This window comes from Ornithorhynchus anatinus, chromosome 4, assembly GCF_004115215.2.
Source record: "Ornithorhynchus anatinus isolate Pmale09 chromosome 4, mOrnAna1.pri.v4, whole genome shotgun sequence".
In the NCBI taxonomy this organism is placed as follows: domain Eukaryota; kingdom Metazoa; phylum Chordata; class Mammalia; order Monotremata; family Ornithorhynchidae; genus Ornithorhynchus; species Ornithorhynchus anatinus.
The window spans coordinates 57305476-57324108 of record NC_041731.1 but is presented as its reverse complement, the minus strand read 5'-3'; the positions used below and the strand labels follow the sequence as shown (position 1 = coordinate 57324108).

The following is an 18633-nucleotide window of genomic DNA, read 5'->3' as shown; positions in this document are numbered from 1 at the left end:
CACAGAAATCTAGCCAGGATATTACAAGAGCCCGAATGCTTTGCACACAGTAAGTGTTCAATAAACACAATTGAATGAATGAATAGTTGATAAGAGAGTCAGTAGAAACCATCCCTGCCCACAAGGAGCTTACAGTCATTAGAGTGAATGCTCCAGGTGGGCAAAGATTGTGCTCTTTTTCAATCAGTGGTATTCATTGAGCACTTACCGTGTGCAGAGCACTCTACTAAGTGCTTGACAGAGTATAATACAACAGAGTTGATCGAAGCATTCCCTGCCTGCAACAAGTTTGCAGTCTAAGCTCCTTCTTTGTTTAGGGCATCCCGAAAATATGTCTTGCACCCAGTGGGTTCTCAATAAATGTGGACAGGACTGCTAAGCAGCGTGGCTCAGTGGAAAGAGCCCGGGCTTGGAAGTCAGAGGTCAGGGGTTCGAAGCCCGGCTCCACCACTTGTCAGCTGTGTGACTGTGGGCAAGTCACTTCACTTCTCTGAGCCTCAGTTCCCTCATCTGTAAAATGGGGATTAAAAGTGTGAGCCCCACGTGGGACAACCTGATGATCCTGTATCTACCCCAGTGGTTAGAACAGTGCTCGGCACATAGTAAGCGCTTAACAAATGCCAACATTATTATTACATGGTTAGTCGAGTTTCTCCAGGGCCAAATGTTCACATTCCTAGATGCATCTGTCGGAGTGGGGAAATGGGCACTGGCCACCTCCTCAGGCACCTGGGAGTCAGGGAGCTAGAGATCTCAAACCAGGTACACAGAAGGGTTGGGTGGGAGAGAAGGAGGAGGAGGAAGAAGGGATCCAGAGAGGGGAGTTTGAGTCCTGCATGCTGGAGAGTAAAAATAGATTAATAATAATAAATAATAATAATAATGTTGGTATTTGTTAAGCACGTGCAGAGCACTGTTCTAAGTGCTGGGGTAAATACAAGGTAATCAGGTTGTCCCACGTGAGGCTCACCGTTAATCCCCATTTTACAGAACTGAGGCACAGAAAAGTTGTGACTTGCCCACAGTCACACAGCTGACAAGTGGCAGAGCTGGGATTCGAACCCATGACCTCTGACTCCCAAGCCCGGGCTCTTTCCACTGAGTCACGCTGCTTCAAGACTGATACAAAGCCATGTTTCCGTATTTCCAACTGGTTTTATAATATGCACCACTCAGATTTGGCTCTATTGCTTCACTGATAGCTGGGAAACTTTTGAGATTAATATACCGCTTTGTAAAATCATGAGGCACAGTGCAGACTTTAGCGGTTTGAGTATGAGAGGGGTTCAGAGTGGCATTTTTGAATTCAATTTCTGAGCTTCCCCATTCTCTTTCAGCCAATCGTATATTTTGAATGCTTATTCTGTGAAGAGCATACAATACAGTTAAGAGACATGATCACTGACCTTGAAGAGCTTAAAATCTTATTATTGGAACACATACACTATTAGAAACAGCGTGGTATAGTGGATAGTTAAGTGAGAAGGTCATTGGCTCTAATCCTGTCTCTGCCACTTGTCTGCTGTGAGACCTTGGGTAAGTCACTTCCCTTCTCTGGCCCTCAGTTCCCTCAGTAGTAAAATAGGAAAGACGGTGAGTTCTTTGAGGTACAAGGACTTTGTCAAACATGATTAGCTTATATCTAGCCCAGAGCTTAGACCAGTGCGTGGCACATAGTAAGCACTTAAATACCACAATTATTACTACTGTAAATAATAATTAAAAAATTACAAGTAGGAAAAAGTAATAGAGGGTAAAGATAATTTTCAGAAATTCATTGTGTATTTGTGAAGTATCCAAGTGTTTAGATGGCATGGAAGTGGTGAAGAGGCAGTTGAGGAGATATAAAATGCAGATTTTTTTTAATCAGGGAAGGCCTTCTGGAGGAGGTGTGATTTCAGAAGGACTTTGAAGCTGGGGAGAGCAATAGTCTGTCAGATGTGAAGGGGCAAACAGCTCCAGTCAAGATGTGAGCAAGAGGTCAGCTGCAGGAGAAACAAACTGGAAACAGTGAGTAGGTTAACTCAAGGGGAATTAAGAGAGTGAGCTGGGGTACAGTGGGAAAGCAGAGTGGAAAAGTAGGAGGAAGAGATCTGATTGAGTGCTTTAAAGCCAGAGGTCAGTAGTTTCTGCTTAATCAAAGAAAAGAATGGTCAACCAGTGGAGGTTTTGAGGAGAGGGGAGAAGCATGAAGAATGATGCTTGCAAAAAAATGATCTGGGTGGCAGAGTTTAGTATGGACCAGAAGAGGAGAGATCGGAGGCAGGGAGAGCAGTGAGGATCCTGCTGCTGTAGTTGAGTCAGGTTATGACAAGTGCTTGGACCAGCATAAGTACAATTTGGATGAAAATGGAAGGGGTGGACTCTGGAGATACTGTGAAGGAACATGTGGCAGATTTGAGACGGACTGAATGTAGGGGTGGAAAGGGAGAGAGGAGTTCAAGGATAATGCCTAAGTGGAGAGACAGGGAGGATGGTGGGGTTATCTACAGCGATGGGATAGTCAGGGTGGAGGAGAGGGCTTAGGGGGGGAAGATGAGGAGTTCAGTTTTAGACATGTTAATCTAGAGGTAACGAAAGAACATCCACGTGCAGACTTCACAGCCACAACCAACCAGAGAAGCAGTGTGGCCTAGTGGATAAAGTCGGGGCCTGGGACTCAGAAGGACCTGGTTCTAATTCCGGCTCTGCCACTTGTCTAAGACCCCGGGTGAGTTATTTCACTTTTCCGTATCTCAGTAACCTCATCTGTAAAATAAGGATTAAGGCTGTGAGCCCCATGTGGGACAGGGACTGTGTCTAACCTGATTAGCTTGTATCTACCCCACTGCTTAGAACAGTGCCTGACACACAGTAAGTGCACAGCAAATACCGTTAAAAAACCCAAACAAAAGACACATACTTTAGCTTAAGGTAGGCACGTAGGTGTGAGGCCTGAGCTTCATTTCCTTCCGAGCACCCCAGCAGTAGTGGGGCAGCTTCCTGGCTGGTGTTGATTGAATGGGTCACTAATTCAGCTCCCACGAGCAGCAGAGGCAAGAAACTCAGAGCAGCACTGCTCTCGCTTCCTCAAAATAGCGGGCAGCTGGAAGGAGGAGGAGGAGAAGCTTTTTCTATAAAAACGTACAGGTCGTGCTTCCCCACTCCTCAAGAACCTCCAGGGGTTTGCCCAGCCACCTCTGCATCCAACAGAAACTCCTCATATTGGTTTTAAAGCACTCAATCATGTTGCCTCTACCTCACCTTGCTACTCTCCTACTACAACCCAGCCTGTACACTTTCCTCCTCTACTGCTAGCCTTCTCACTGTCCCTCGATCACGTCTCCCTTGCTGCCAACCTCTCACCTACATCCTCCTTCTTGCCTGGAATGCCCTTCCTCCTCAAATCTGCTAGACAGCGACTCTCCTACCTTTCAAAGCCTTACCGGAGGCATTTACTTCTCCTCCAAGAGGCCTTTACTGACTAAACTCTTTCCCTTTTCTTCAACTCCCTTCCGCATCAGCCTGCCTTGCTCCCTTTATTAATCCCCCCTCCCGGCCCCATAACACTTATGTCCATCTCTGTAATTTTATTTATATTAATGTCTGTCTCCCCTACCAAACTGTAAGCTTGTTGTAGGCAGGAAATGCATGTTATATTGTATTCTCCCAAGCACTTAGTACAGTTCTCTGCAAACAGTAAGCACTCAGTAAATACGATTGACTGACTTTTTGTTCTGTGAGGGGCAGTGGCCCCTCTTCCCACCTCACCTCAATCCCAAGATTCCTGTGAGAGCAGATGGGTCAGAGAATTCAGGAAGAAAGTCTCCTTCTTGGCGTTCCCCAGCTGAATCCCAGTCAGGAGAGCCATTAAGTGCCCCGACCCCAAATGCTTTCTATTACAAGCTGTTCACTGTGGAGCCGTGACTCGGCCCGTTTGCTTGATGGTTTGTTATTGCTGGACTATTGGCTTGGAGACGGATTGACTTATTAGCAGAGGTTTGGGGGGGGAGGGAGGGTCATTATCATAGATTTTCTTGGTCTTTGCATATTTCCTTGCTGCTGATTGATTGCCAAAGGGTGATAAGGATGGTTAACAGAAAGCAGAAAATGCCCTTTTTTCCCCAGATGGCTATTTTTTCCCTCTGTCCCTCATAAAACACTGTAGTTTAGGCCCATCCTCGTCTAGTAAAGGCTGAGATGCAGTCCTTGAACAGGAAAGAACCAGTTAACTGTGTTTTTGTGGGTTTCCCAAGGGTGGCTTGGCCTGATCGGACTGCTCCCTCACTTCTGGGCATGGGCTGGCTAATTTAGGGCATGGAAGAATCCACAGGCCGGCTTGAGCTTGTTGGTTCTGTGTCCTTGCTTAGGTGAAAGTGGGGGCTGGGTTCTTGTTATGCCATCCATCGCCACCTTTTATAAAATCCCTTCATCAATCCAAAGTATTTATTGAGCCCTTAGTATGTTCAGAGCACTATACTGAGCATTTGGGAGAGTATAAGATAATAGAGTTAGTAGACATGATCACAGCTGTCGAGAAACTTAAAGATATTAGACCGATATTAACTTGTATCTACTCCAGTGCTTAGAACAGTGCTTGGCACATAGTGTTTAACAAGTGCCATTATTATTACATTAAAATACATTACAGAGAGGGGAAGGAGTGGAGTATAATCAATCATACTGAGTGCTTACTGTGTGCAGAGCACTCTATTAAGTGCTTGGGAGAGTACAATACAACAGTAAACAGACACATTCCCTGCTCACAAAGAGCTTACAGTCTAGAGGCAGGCTTTTTCCGCCTTAGCAGCTTGGCTTAGTGGAAAGAGCACGGGCTTGGGAGTCAGAGGTGGTGGCTTCCAATCCCAGCTCCGTCACTGACCAGCTGTGTGACTTTGGGCAAGTCACTTGACTTCTCTGTGCCTCAGTTACCTCATCTGTAAAAGGGGGAGTAAGACTGTGAGTCCCACATGGGACAACCTGATTACCTTGTATCTACCCCAGTGCTTAGAACAGTGATCGGCACATAGTAAGTGCTTAACAAATACCATCATTATCATTATTATTTACAGTATAAGGCTTTGTACATAAGTGCTGTGGGACTGGGATGAGTCTCAAAGTACTCAAGAGATACAGACACAAATGTGTCGGTGACACATGAGGGACCGTGAATAGTCAGGGAAGGCTTCCATATGATTAAAAATAGGGAGAGTGGTGGTCTGTTGAAGTTCGACAGTGGGACGATAGGAACGAGGAGTCAGAGAGAGAGACAGAGAGGGATGAGAACGAAGAATAGTAAGTAGTGTGATATTAGAGGAGACAAGTGCTCAGGTTGGGTTACATTGAGAGATGAGGGAGGTTAGGGAGGAGGAAAGCTTATTAAGTGCTTTAAAATGGATGGTAAGCAGTTTCATCTTGAAAAGAGACGGATGGACAACCACTGGAGGTTTTGGAAGGGTAGAAAGATACACACAGAACAACTTTTTGTAGAAAAATGATCTGAGCAGCAGAATGAAGCAGGGATTGGAGTGGGGAGAGACAGGAGGCAGGGAGGTCAGCAAGGAGGCTGATGCAGTAGGGAGGCAGATATGTCAAGTGCTTGAACCCGCCTAGTAGCAATTTCAATGGAGAAGATGGGGGAAATTTTTGAGTTCTGACAGGCACACCTCTCCCCATCTCCAAAGCCCTTCTGAAATCACATCTCCGGGAGGACTTTCATCTTCCCACTTTCAATCTTCCACTTACCACGGCAGCACTTCAGTATTCAGAACAACAGTTCATCTTCATCCTCTATTGCTTCCTCTTATCTGTAATTTACTTTAGTGCTATTATGTTATTTTGGTATTAAGTGCTTACTACGTGTTGAGCATTGTTCTAAGCACTTAACTTAAGCATTGCTTAGGTTGTCCTTATCTGACTGAACATGCACTGAATAACCATTTGACCATGCAAAGAGAAGTTAAGCATCTAGCCTAAGGTCACACAACAGATACACGGTGGAACCAGGTTTAGGACCCAGATCCTTTGCCTCCCGGGCCTGTGCTGTCTGTACTCGATTGTGCGGTCTACACTGCTAGGTCTTAAGATAGTTGAAGACAGGGATTGTGTCTTCAAACTCCATTGTACTCTCCCAAGTGCTTAGTTCAGTTCCCTGCTTATGGTAGGCACTCAGTAAATTCTCTTGCCTGATGGATGGAATTAAGTGATTTGTCCTCAGCAATAATGCTAAGAGAAGGAGAATCCAGGCCCCCACAACATCCATCTTGGTGTGCTTCTCTCCAAGCCACTTGCCTTTTCCCCCAGGTCTCAGGGCTGTTGTAAGTTTCCAGAGGAAACCCTTCCTTGTGGAGAAAGCGTGGGTCTGGGAGTCAAAGGACATGGATTCTAATGCCACCTCTAGCACTTGTCTCCTATGTGGCCTGGGGTAAGTGACTTAGCTGCTCTGTGCCTCAGTTACCTCATCTGTAAAATGAGGATTAAATCCTATTCCGTCCTATTAAGACAGTGAGCTCGGGGTGGGGACTGTTTCCAACCTGACTGACATCTATCTACCCCAGTGCTTCGAGCCATGCAGTAAATGCTTACTAGATTCCATTATTATAGTAATTATTATTATTTCCTTGGCTGGGGTCCCAGAGTTTTGCTGAGTGTGTAGATCACCCTCCATCCTTCATCCTGAGTCTGATCAAAGAGGGAACATCGCCTTGGGCAGGTATTGGGTATTCTTGATGTTTTCAAAGGCGAGAAGGAGGATTAAAAATAACTTTCTGCCACAGTGGAAAAAGAAAAAGAAAATCTTTAAGCTGTTTCTGGCCATATTAATCCCCACGCCTGACAAGGACAATGCTAACTGGCTGGATCGGGAAAGAAGTCACTGGGGTTTGAGTATACTGGATCACACCTCCTTCATGGTTTTCTCAGATGCAGGACTACCACTGGTCAGTGCAACCCTAATTAGCAAACCTCACAGGCTCTGAATAAGAGTAGGTGCTGTTTCTAAGTACCTACTACGTGCCAAGGACTGTACTAATCTCTGGGGTAGATGCGAGATATTCAGGTCAGATACAGTCCCTGTCCCAACCAGGTCTCACATTGTAAGTATGAGGGAAAACAGATATTGAATCCCCATTTTACAGACGAGGAAACTGGGGCACATAGAAATTAAGTGACTTACCCAGGGTCACATAGCTGGAAGGTGGCGGGGTGGGATTAGAACTCAGGTCCTCACCCACCCAGGTCCATGCTCTTTCCAGTAGGCCACTCCGCTTTTCATTAGGCCATGCTGCTTCTCCAATGTGCGTGTGAAACGGTGCTCAGAGTGAGGAGAGATGAAGGAGGCCAGAATTTCTTCGGGATGAAACTCAGGTTTGGCTACAGCCTCAGCTTTCCCAATACTGAATCAATCATACTTATTGGGCGTTTACTGTAGGCAGAGCCCTGTACTAAGCGCTTGGGGGAGTACAATATAATCACAGAACAGACACCATAACGACAGCAATGGATGGAAATTCAGAGCAGGTAGTATCTCCTGGCTCCAACTCCCCTCTGGAGCTCAGCCTGGTCTTGGCCCATTAGTTGAGGACAGAAATCTGATTAGCATCGAAAATCCCCCTTCAGGGCCATTCAAACATCATCAGTGCTACCGGAGAACATCCATTCAGAGCACGCTGCTCAATTCCCAAGCAACTTTCACCTTGTCAGGGCGCTTAAGGCCGGAAAACGTCCCCCAATTTATTATCCAAACTTTGTCATCGACTTTAATTCCAGTACATTACATTAGGTGTACCTTGTGTTCTAGCGGCAAATGATATCTAATGAAGCGCCACAGGGATGACCTTTGAACTTGTGCCCAAATGGTCTGGTCTTCATCCGCAGCTTTGTGGGAGTTTCCCAAGTTCTTTGAGCAGAAAAGATAGAGAAGCAGCGTGGCTCAGTGGAAAGAGCACGGGCTTGGGAGTCAGAGGTCATGGGTTCAAATCCCGGCTCTGCAAGGCAAGTCACTTAACTTCTCTGTGCCTCAGTTATCTCATCTGTAAAATGAGGATTGACTGTGAGCCTCACGAGGGACAACCTGATTACCCTGTATCTACTCCAGCGCTTAGAACAGTGTTCTGCACATAGTAAGCGCTTAACAAATACCAATATTATCTGTTGACAGCCTGAACTTTGTGAAGTGGGAATGAGGAACAGAAGCGAGATCAGCTTCCGAGGACTCCAGGCTGTAGAGTAGCTCAGTCAATGAAGGTGTCTCTATTAATAATAATTAATAATTATGGTGCTTGTTATCCGCTTACTATGTACCAAACATTGTTCTAAACAGTGGGTATATACAAGTTATGCAGGTTGGACACAGTTCCTGTACCACATGGGGCTCACAGTTTCAATCCCCATTTTAAAAATGAGATAACTGAGGCCCAGAGAAGGGAAGTGACTTGCCCAAAGTCACACAGCAGACAAGTAGCTGAGCTGGGATTAGAACCCATGACCTTCTGACTCCCATGCCAGTGTTCTATCCACTATACCATACAAAAGACACTATAACAGACATCTCATCACCTGGAGAAGCAGCATGACACAGTGACAGGGCCGAGCCTCGGAGTCATAGGACGTGGGTTCTAATCCTGACTCTGCCACTTATCTACTGTTTGTCCTTGGATAAGTCACTTAAGTCATCTAGCGGATGGAGATTCAATACCTTTTCTCCCCTCCTACTTAGACTGCAAGCTCTCTGTCTTGTATCTACCCCAGTGCTTAGTGTAGTGCTTGGCACATAGTAAGCATTTAACAATACCACTCTTATTAGTATTTAGCAAACACAATTATTATTGATAGCTCCCCTGGATCCTTTTTCTAAAGCACTGTTCTGTACACATCTTCTCATTCCTTAAAAACCTCCAACTGTTTCCCATTCCTCTCCACATCAAGCAGAAATTCCTGCTGGTTGGCTTAAAGGCATTCGATCAACGATCTCTCTCTTCTACCTATCCACTCGCTTCCCCTGTCTCACCCTCTTCATTCCCTTCATGGTAACCTACTCACTTTCAAGTCAAATATCCTCCAGGACACCTTCCTTCATTCAATCTCATTTTATTTTTAATTTTATAAGTGCTTACTATATGCCAGGCACCATACTAAGCATCGGGGTAGAATCAAGCTAATAGGATTGGACAGAGTCCATTCCCACATGGGGCTCACCATCTTAATCCCCATTTTACAGTTGAGGTTCCTAAGGCCCAGAGGAGTGAAGTGATTTGCCCAAGGTCACACAGCTGACAAGTGGTGGAGCTGAGATTAGAACCCAGGTCCTTCTGACTCCCAGGTCCACTCTCTATCCACTAGGCCATGCGGCTTCTTAAATTTCTCCCCAGTAGCCAGTCCATCACTTCCCTGCCTCCCGTAGCACTTCTGCACATACCATATACACCCCTACACTTAAACACAAACACCTCCACCTTTTCCTTCTTCCCCTTACCTACATTTTATCTTAGTTTCTGGCCCCCCTCCCTAGATTATAAACTTCTTGAAGACAGGGTTCATGGCAATTTATTATATTGCATTATTGTCTTGTCTTATGCTGCCAAATCATCTCTGATCCATAGCAACTCCATGGACCCATCTCTTCCAGAACACCCACCTCCATCTTTCATTCATCTTACTATCATTCTTGTAGTGTACCCACAGAGTTTTCTTGGGAAAAATACAGAAGTGGTTTACCATCGCCTCCTTCCACGCAGTAAACTCGAGTCTCCGCCTTCGACTCTCTCCCGTGCCGCTGCTGCCCAGCATGGGTGAGTTTTGACTTGTAGTAGATTGCCTTCCACTTGCTAACCACTGCCCAAGCTAGGAATGGAATGGACAGGCCTCTGCTCTACTCTCCCTCCTTTAGCCGAGACTGGCGGAATACTGGAAACTCTCCAGTTGCAATCCTGAGAGGAGATTGCATATTCCCAAGGTCATATTCCCCCAGTGCTCTGTCCAGAGTAGGTGCTCAATGAATACTGCTGGTGATTGACTGACAAAACAAGTGATGTAGCAGAACGCCCTAGTTGCTCCCCAAATAACTGGGACATTTTAGAAGGTGGTTAGGACTCTACCAGTCAGTCAGGAAGCTTAGGATATCCCTAAGGCTTTCCCATGACTTGCCATATAGACTTGGGAAAATCTCAACCTCACCAAGGCTCAGTTTCTTCCATCTATAAACTGGAGGGTGAAACCTCCACCTCCTGGGGCTATTGGTGAGGATGGATTAGATAATATCTGCAGAGCCATTTTTTCCTCCTTAAAAGACAAGAGCAATTGTATCACTGGGCATCAGAGGTTCTGTGAAAGGTGGGATGGGCCAGAAAGGAAAAAAGATCGTTTGGGATGGGAGGAACTTGCAAAGGATGATGGGGGTAGGAAGGTGATGACAGTGCCCCAGTGTGATGCCTCCCAACATTCCGGCATTTTTGCCCTCTGGATAAAGAGCAGTGTCACTATCTTTCAGGGACACGGACAAAGCTGAATCCTAGCCGACCTGTGAGAAAAACAGAGAAAAGCCACAAACCAATTTCCTCTTCCAGCCAGAACCCATCAGCAGGAGTTCAGGGAGGCTGATGAGATGGGAAGCCATGTCCTCCATTTGATGGACACTTCACTTTCTGGGATCTCAGCTTCAAATCCTTTCTGTCTTTCTGTCTCTGATGCACAGCTTTCCACACAAGGTCAGCCCCATGCACTGGCAAAGTCTGTGGTGTGGAGCAGAGTACAGTTTTGCCCGTACCTGAGAAGCAGCATGGTTTAGTGGCTACAGCGTGGGTCTGGGAGTCAGAAGAACCTGGTCTCTTATCCCAGCTCTGCTATGTGTCTGCCCTGTGACCTCGAGCAAGGCCCTTAACTTCTCTGTGCCTCAGTTCTCCTGTTCTCCCTCCTACTTAGACTGTGAGCCTCATGTGGGTCAGGGACTGTGCCCAATGTGATGAACTTGTATCTTCCCCAGAGCTTAGAACAGTGCTTGATGCATAGTAAGCGCTGAACAACTAATACACGGCCGGTGCCTCATAGCCATTGCCACTGCCTTGCCTTGCGGAAGCCGTGTGTACCTGACCTGAAGTCAAAACTTACACTGGAACCCCACATGGGACAGGGACTGTCCCCGAATGATTATCTTGGGTCTGCCCTAGCAGTTAGCAAAGTCCTTGGCCTCTAGTAAGTGTTTAATGTCGTAATTATCAAATACTGAGAATGTAAACTTGTACAGCCCTTTTGCCAACTGGCAAGGCCCTCGTGTCACAACACCCATCCGAGGGGTATCGGGTGTCCTGACAATTTAATCTGCCAAGTTGCTCCATTGGCCACTGGCATTACCACCAAGCTGGGTAATGAGTAACTCTGTGAGAGTGGCACCAATTAACCTCTCTCCCTGGCCAAGACCGTTTCCTTGGCAACTGAACAATAGAAATCCCTTGAGGGAGATCATATGGCCAGCTTGACTATAGCTTGCACAGTTGAAGGATTGAGTTCTTCATAATAATTTTGGTATTTGTTAAGCGCTTACTATGTGCCAGGCACTGTTCTAAATGCTGGGGTAGTTACATGATTGGACAAAGTCTCCATCCTACTCAGGGCCCAGTCTTAATTCCCATTTTACAGATGAGGGAACTGCAGCACAAAGAAGTGACTTGCCCAACGCCACACAGGATACAGGTGGCGGAGCTGGAATTAGAACTCTGTCCATTGAGCCATGCTGCTTCTCACTAGGACATTCTGCATGAACCGTAAGAAAATGAAGGCCGCAGAGGAAGTGAAAAGAACAAGCAGAAGGCATTTTACTTTGAGGCTGGAGATTGATGCTGTATGTGGAATGCTAAAAAAGGGTCTACATAGCAGGCAAAAGCAGCTGGTCTTATTCAAGAAGATTTAGGCAGGGAAAGCATATTCAGTGACATCATAAAAGCCACTCATTCTTGATATTTTCAAACATTTTGTTGTAGTTTCATTTGGGTTCAAAAAACCCAAGAATCTTTGATAATAATAATTGTGGTATTTAAGTGCTATGTTCTAAGCTCTGTATTAAGTTCTGGTAATAATGATGGTATTTGCTATGTGTCGAATACTGTTCTAAGCACCGGGGTAGACGCAAGCTAATCAGATTGGATGCCTTCCTTGTCCCACATGGGGCTCACAGCCATAGTCCCCATTTTACAGATGAGGTAACTGAGGCACAGAGAAATGAAGTGACTTGCCCAAAACCACTCAGCTGACAAGTGGCTCTATCCACTAGGCCATGCTGCTTCCCTACATCTGATATTTATATGCCTGAAGGACAACCTGGTGGGGCCCAAATGGCCTCCTATTTCCAAAGAAATATTTAGTGCAAATCCCATTCTCGCTTCTGTATTCTGTTGGTCTAATATTCCAAGCCTCATGTTCATCGTCTCAAAACCAGCTCCCCGGAGCCCATTTTCAACAAGATACAGGCTCTTCTAACTCTCAGAGTTTAACTGATGCAGCCAAATTGGTTTTCTCCAGCCTCTTCATAGCCAGAGAAATGAAACTTTGGCCCAGCTTCTCCCAGAGTCAGAAACCAATCCAACCAGACCTAAACAAACCAAGTGGCAAGCTGGAGAAAGTCAGGCAGTGCCATTAAACGATATGATAAAACCTACTACTCCTTCCTATTTTTTTTCCTGTAGGTTTGTATAGAAACTGGTATTGCGGAAGAAAAACTCGAAGGGCTCTGCGTTGTCCACTTAAAATTAATCCTTGCATACTTTATCTCTGCCCAGCAAGATTACTTGTCACACTTATTGGCATCCATACCCATCACCCTTGCCAGTTGTTCCAGACATTTAACTTCCTCCTCAGGCCCCCTGGCCCCGTCTCCCTCATCCTTTGCCTCCAGTGACCTGGCCCCCTACTTTAAGAAAAGTGACACTATCAGGCATGATCTCCTAGAAATTCCCACTCCCTCCCAGCTCCTGCCCCTTCTTCAACTCTCCCCTCTTTCCCAGCAATATCTCTAGAGGAGATCTCCTGCCTTCTATCAAAATCTAACCCCTCCCCCTGCGGATCAGACCCCATTCCTTCACATCTTATCTAAACACTAGCCCCTTTCCTTCTTCCTTCCCTAGCATCCATCATTAACTGTTTGCTCTCCAGTGGCTTCTTCCCCACTGCTTTCAGACACATCCATATGCCTTGTCTTTTGCTGCCGAGTCGTCTCCGACCTGGCGCAACGTCATGGACCCATCTCCATCTGCAATCATTCTGGTAGTGGATCCATAGAGTTTTCTTGGTAAAACCATGGAAATGGTTTACCATTGCCTCCATCCATCCAGGAATCTCGAGTCTCCTTGCTCAACTCTCTCCCATGCTGCTGCTGCCTAGCACGGGTGAGTTTTGACTTGTAGCAGATTGCCTGCCACTCGCTAGCCATGGCCCAAGCTGGGAATGGAATGGATAGGCCTCTGCTTGACTCTCCCTCCTGTAGACAGGAGTGGTAGAGTACAGGAAACTCTCAGGTGTAACCCTGAGAGGGGGTCTGTATGAACCCCTACTCTAAAAAAAACCATCCAGGATATGTTTCCTCAAGAAACTCCAATAGTTGCCCATCCACCTCCACCTCAAACTAAAAGCTCCTCACCCCTGGCTTCAAAGCACTTAGTCACCCTGCCCCTTCCTACCTCACCTAGCTACTCTCCTACTACAACCCAGCCCACACACTTCACTCCTCTAATGCCACCCTTCTCACTATATCTCAATCTCATCCATTTCACTGCTGACCCCTCGCCCATGTCCTGCCTCCGGTCTGAAATACCCTCCCTCCTCAAATCTGACAGATAATTACTCTCCCCACTGTCAAAGCCTCATTGAATAATAAATAATGGCATCTGTTAAATGCTCACTATGTACAAAGCACTGTTCTAAGCACTGGAAAGCACATCTCCTCCCAGAGGCCTTCTCTAAGTCCTCTTTTCCACTTCTCCCACTCCCTTCTGCATCACCCTGACTTGCTTCCTTTATTCATCACCCCTCCCAGCTTCGCAGCACTTCTGTACATACCTGTAATTTCTTTATATTAATGTCAGTCTCCCCATCTAGACTGTGAGCATATTGTGGGCAGGGAATGTATCAGTTTTATAATAATAATTATGGTATGCACTTACTACATGCTGGCAGTGTACTAAGCACTGGGGGCAGATACAAACAAATTGGGATGGACACAGTCCTTGTTCCGTGTGGGGCTCACAGTCTCAATCCCCATTTTACAGATGAGGTAACTGAGGCACAGAGTAGCAAAGTGACTCACCTGAGGTCACACAGCAGACAAATGGCAGAGCTGAAATTAGAACTCATAACTTTTCAACTCCCAGGCCCAGGCTCTATCCACTATGTCATATTGCTTTGCTCCGTGGCCCACCCCAACCATCTCACTGGGCACCTGCCTCTCCTGAGCCTCCAAGACCCCCCTGACCATGCCTTCCGCCCTCCGGCAGGCACGAGCACTTACCTGAGTGTGAGTGTCTATATCAGAGACAAGTTTACTATTGCTAGAACCTCTTCTAGCACCAGTAGGGAGTGGTAGTTGACAGGCAGAGCTTCCTCTCCTAGTAAAAGCTGGCTCAACTTTAAGCAAAATGGAGTTTCTTTATAGGCACCTGTTACAACATCCACACATGCTCAGAAGAGCAGGATACATAGTCTAAGATAGAAATAATCCCTATGGCTGTTTTTCCTACCAGTCCAGGATCTGCTTTGATCTCTAGGTGATCAAATACCACTTATAAGCAAGGCCAGGGGTCCTGATTAAATCAAGGGAATAGCTTCATCTTGTCTTCAGGTGATAAGCTAATCTTTTCCAAAGACTGGAAAGAGGAAAAAAGGGAAGAAGATAAGTTGTGACGTGCTTACCTTGTGTAGCTCAGCAGTACTTGGGGTCCTCGTTATAAGGCAATTAATCAGGTATGCACAACCAGAGGCAATCAAGCAGCTCTACAGCTGAAACAGCTCAGAGGGGAAGGTCGGAGAGAGAAGAGGGCAAATACAAGGCCCTGGCCTTTATACTTCCACAGTATCTGGGTGGACATTTGGGAATTTTGGCAGAAACAAGTTTCTGTTCTCTTGTCCTGGGTAGCTGCTAGGAAAAGGTGATGAACGTGACCGAGAGGGGCTGCCCTTAATGAGGGTGAGCCTTGGGCCGGTTGCCCAACTCTCACTGGAAAGCAGAAGAGGAGAAATTACAGCTGGTGGCTATGAAGGGCAGTCCACGAAGCAGCACCCCTGACCTCAAGGGACATCCCTTTGCATGTCTTGTTAAGTCACTCCTGGCTCGGCTGGCTCACCTGGTGACATCAGTTTGGGCTCAGCCAACTCCGGGAAAGAAAGAAGAAGGGGTTAAAGGGGTACTCTGAGCACGCATTTTTTTTTCTCTTGGACTCTCTGCCCCAAAGTGAAAACATTTTCCTTGGTGGGGAAATCCAGCCGAAGACACCAAGCTGCAGGGTCTTCGATCAATCATATTTATCCGGTGCTTACTGTGTGCAGAGCACCTGGGAGAGTAATAATAATGATAATGTTGGTATTTGTTAAGCGCTTACTATGTGCAGAGCACTGTTCTAAGCACTGGGGTAGACACAAGGGAATCAGTTTGTCCCCCGTGGGGCTCACAGTCTTAATCCCCATTTTACAGATGAGGTAACTGAGGCACAGAGAAGTGAAGTGACTTGCCCACAGTCACACAGCTGTCAAGTGGCGGAGCAGGGATTCGAACCCATCACCTCTGACTCGAAAGCCCGTGCTCTTTCCACTGAGCCATGCTGCTTCTCTACTATTTAGCAGAGTGGGTAGACACGTTCCCTGTCCACAATGAGCTTACAGTCTAGAGGGATCTTTCCCCAGAAGGAGAAAGAAGTGAATTATTGCCAGTTTGGAGGTTAACCCTGCCCCGCTACTCAAGAGTGGTTTGGGTTGCATTTTACTCTCCCAAGCACTTAATACAGTGCTCTGCACAAAGTAAGCACTCAATAAATACAATTGAATAATTGTATACAATTGAATACAATTGTATACAATTGAATACAATTGAATAAATGAATGAACCTCTTTTACAGAGGCTGCATGACACCACTTGCCCAAGGCTCTGGGTCAGAGCTAGGCCAAAGTACCCTTTGAAGTGAAGGGGAACATCACTGACCCAATCGATCAATGGTATTTATTGAGCACTTACTGTGTGCAGAGCACTGTACTAAGCACTTGGGAGAGGGCAACATAACAGTTGGGTAAACAGGTTCTCTGTCCACAAGGAGCTATAGTCTTAGAGGGGTCCAGTCAAGGTAAAGTTAATGTTCTCACAAAATATGTGAAGTGATCATCAGAGCTGTGTAGGTCCTTTATATAATCATACCTGTTCCATAATTGAAACATGAAATGTGCTGTAACTCTAGATGAGGGATGGGGCAGAGGGAGGTAGATTTTTGACTGGAGGTACCTCTGGCAATCAATTAACAGCCCAAGTCAACATGACATAGGCCTATATACGAGACCAGAGAGAAGCAGCGTAGCCTAGTGGTTAGGGCCTGGGCCCGGAAGTCATAGGGATCTGGGTTCTAATCTCAGCTTCTGCCACTTGTCTGCTGTGTGTCTTTGGGCAAGGCGCTTCACTTCTCTGTGCCTCAGTTACCAAAGTTGTAAAATGGAGATTAAGACTGGGATCCCCCTGTGGACCGTGGACTGTGTCCAACCCAATTTGCTTGTATCTACCCCAGTACTTAGTATAGTGCCTGACACCTAGTAAGTACTTAACAAATACCATTATTATTATATTATAATATTTTAATGCTGTCTCTCCAAGAGTTTCCTTGCTTTAAGGGAAGAGGGTGGTATCTAGTAGATAGAGCACAGGCCTGGGAGTCAGAAGACCCGAGTTCTAGTCCCAGTTCTGCTTCTGGCCTGCTGTGTGAGCTTGGGCACATCACATAAGCTCAATGGGCCTCATCTTTAAGATGAGGGATAGCGATACTGACTTCTCCTTCATAAGAATAATGAGAGGACAAAATGAGCTACTTGATGTGAAGACGCTTGGGAAAGATAAGGGTGCTAGACTATTCATGGTGTTGCAGTTATGCAAGATGAAGTTATTTGAGCTTTTCCCACCCTTTTCCCCAACCCGCAGTGTTCTGATTTGATTAGCACAAGATCATGTACTTTTGCAAAGACAGGAGATTTGAACTGTGCTCTCCTGCTTCCATCTCGTATACTATCTGGACCTTATTCATTCCCTTCCATGAGCAGGGGCCAAGATGATGATTGATAATTCAAACACTATTTTCATTTAAGTGATAAAGACTTTGGGTTTGGGGATTGGGCCAAAGGTGGAATTTATTTGGTCTGGATTTGGGCTGTTTCAGTTTTCCTTTCTGGGATCCAACTGAAAAATGCCACTGTGGGGATTTATTGTGCCATTTTTCCACATAAAATTTTGAGTGTTTCATTGCTTAAATGCTGAAAAAATCCTCCTGAGGTTAAAGTTTAGGATACAGTTAATCTGCTAAAGAAGCCATGTCTTAATTCTCTTTAAGTACCACTGACCAATTCTTAAAAGCAATACCGACAACGATGGCTTCAAATATTTTGCTTACTGTGCTACTTGACAGAGAATGAAAATGGTTCTGAATCAGAGCCAAATCACTATTCTTCCTTGGTTACGTCCTAGGATTTCTGTTGGGTAAAGTTCTGATCCTTATAATAATAATAATGGTATTTGTTAAGCACTTACTATGTGCAAAGCACGTGATACAAGGTGATCAGGTTGTCCCGCATGAAGCTCACAGTCTTAATCCCCATTTTCTTGATGAGGGAACTGAGGCCCAGAGAAGTGAAGTGACTTGCCCAAAGTCACACAGCTGACAAGAGGAGGAGCCGGGATGAGAATCCATGACCTCTGACTCCCAAGCCCGGGCTCTTTCCACTGAGCCACGTTGCTTCTCTTATATGTTATGAGCCTGAAGCTAAGGCTTCAAGGGTCAGGGTTGCGTGAAATAGGAGGCAAACTGATTCCAATCACAGGGTCCTACTTCGGATGGTGGGAAGGTGATGGGAACAACCACAATTCCAAGATGCGATGTGGGGGCAGCTTTTGAGCAAGGGCAGGTGGCTATAGCTAGCCCACCATGCCCTGGCCACTGGAACAAGCCAACCTGGCCCTCAGAGGCCACTCTGTCTTTTGTGCCCCTTTCTCACACCAGCATTTCCCACCCCCCACCTCTCTCTCTCTCTCTCACTCTTCATCTCTCCATTCCTCTCCCTCCCTCCCTCCATTTCTCTCTTCCTCTATTCTCTCCGAGTTTGTCTCTGGCTGTGATCTATGTGAGCCTGCTGTGGTCTCTGGTTCTGCACCTCTAATAGTACGTCTCTTTCCTATTTCCTGCCCACCTGCTGGAAATTCCCCCTTCCCCCCTCCCACGCACCCCATTTTCCCCCATTCAGAAAATGAAAAGCTGGCACCTACAGCCCCAGGGGTGAAATTCAGTTTATGACAGCAAAACAGCAATTTTCTAAAAGGCAGCAAAAGGAATGAGAAGGTAGGGAGAAGAGGAAAGGGAGACAGTAACCAGTGGTAGCAGGAATTAGACTGAATTCAGTTTTAGTGAATGAGATATTCTGGAAACAAATGGG

At 46.1% G+C, this 18633-nt stretch overlaps 1 long non-coding RNA gene and 1 other non-coding gene across 2 annotated transcripts in view; both read right to left on the bottom strand.

The window, feature by feature from the left end:
• Positions 1 to 14690, bottom strand: part of LOC120638337 — a 29060-nt gene extending 14370 nt beyond the window's left edge. Inside the window, exon 1 of the long non-coding RNA XR_005659947.1 lies at positions 14471 to 14690. This is a non-coding gene — a long non-coding RNA (uncharacterized LOC120638337). The remainder of the gene's footprint in view (positions 1 to 14470) is intronic.
• LOC114811868 lies at positions 9778 to 9915 on the bottom strand. Its single transcript, XR_003759564.1, has one exon. It is a non-coding gene; the product is annotated as a small nucleolar RNA SNORA7 (small nucleolar RNA).
• Positions 14691 to 18633: the final 3943 nt, after the last annotated feature.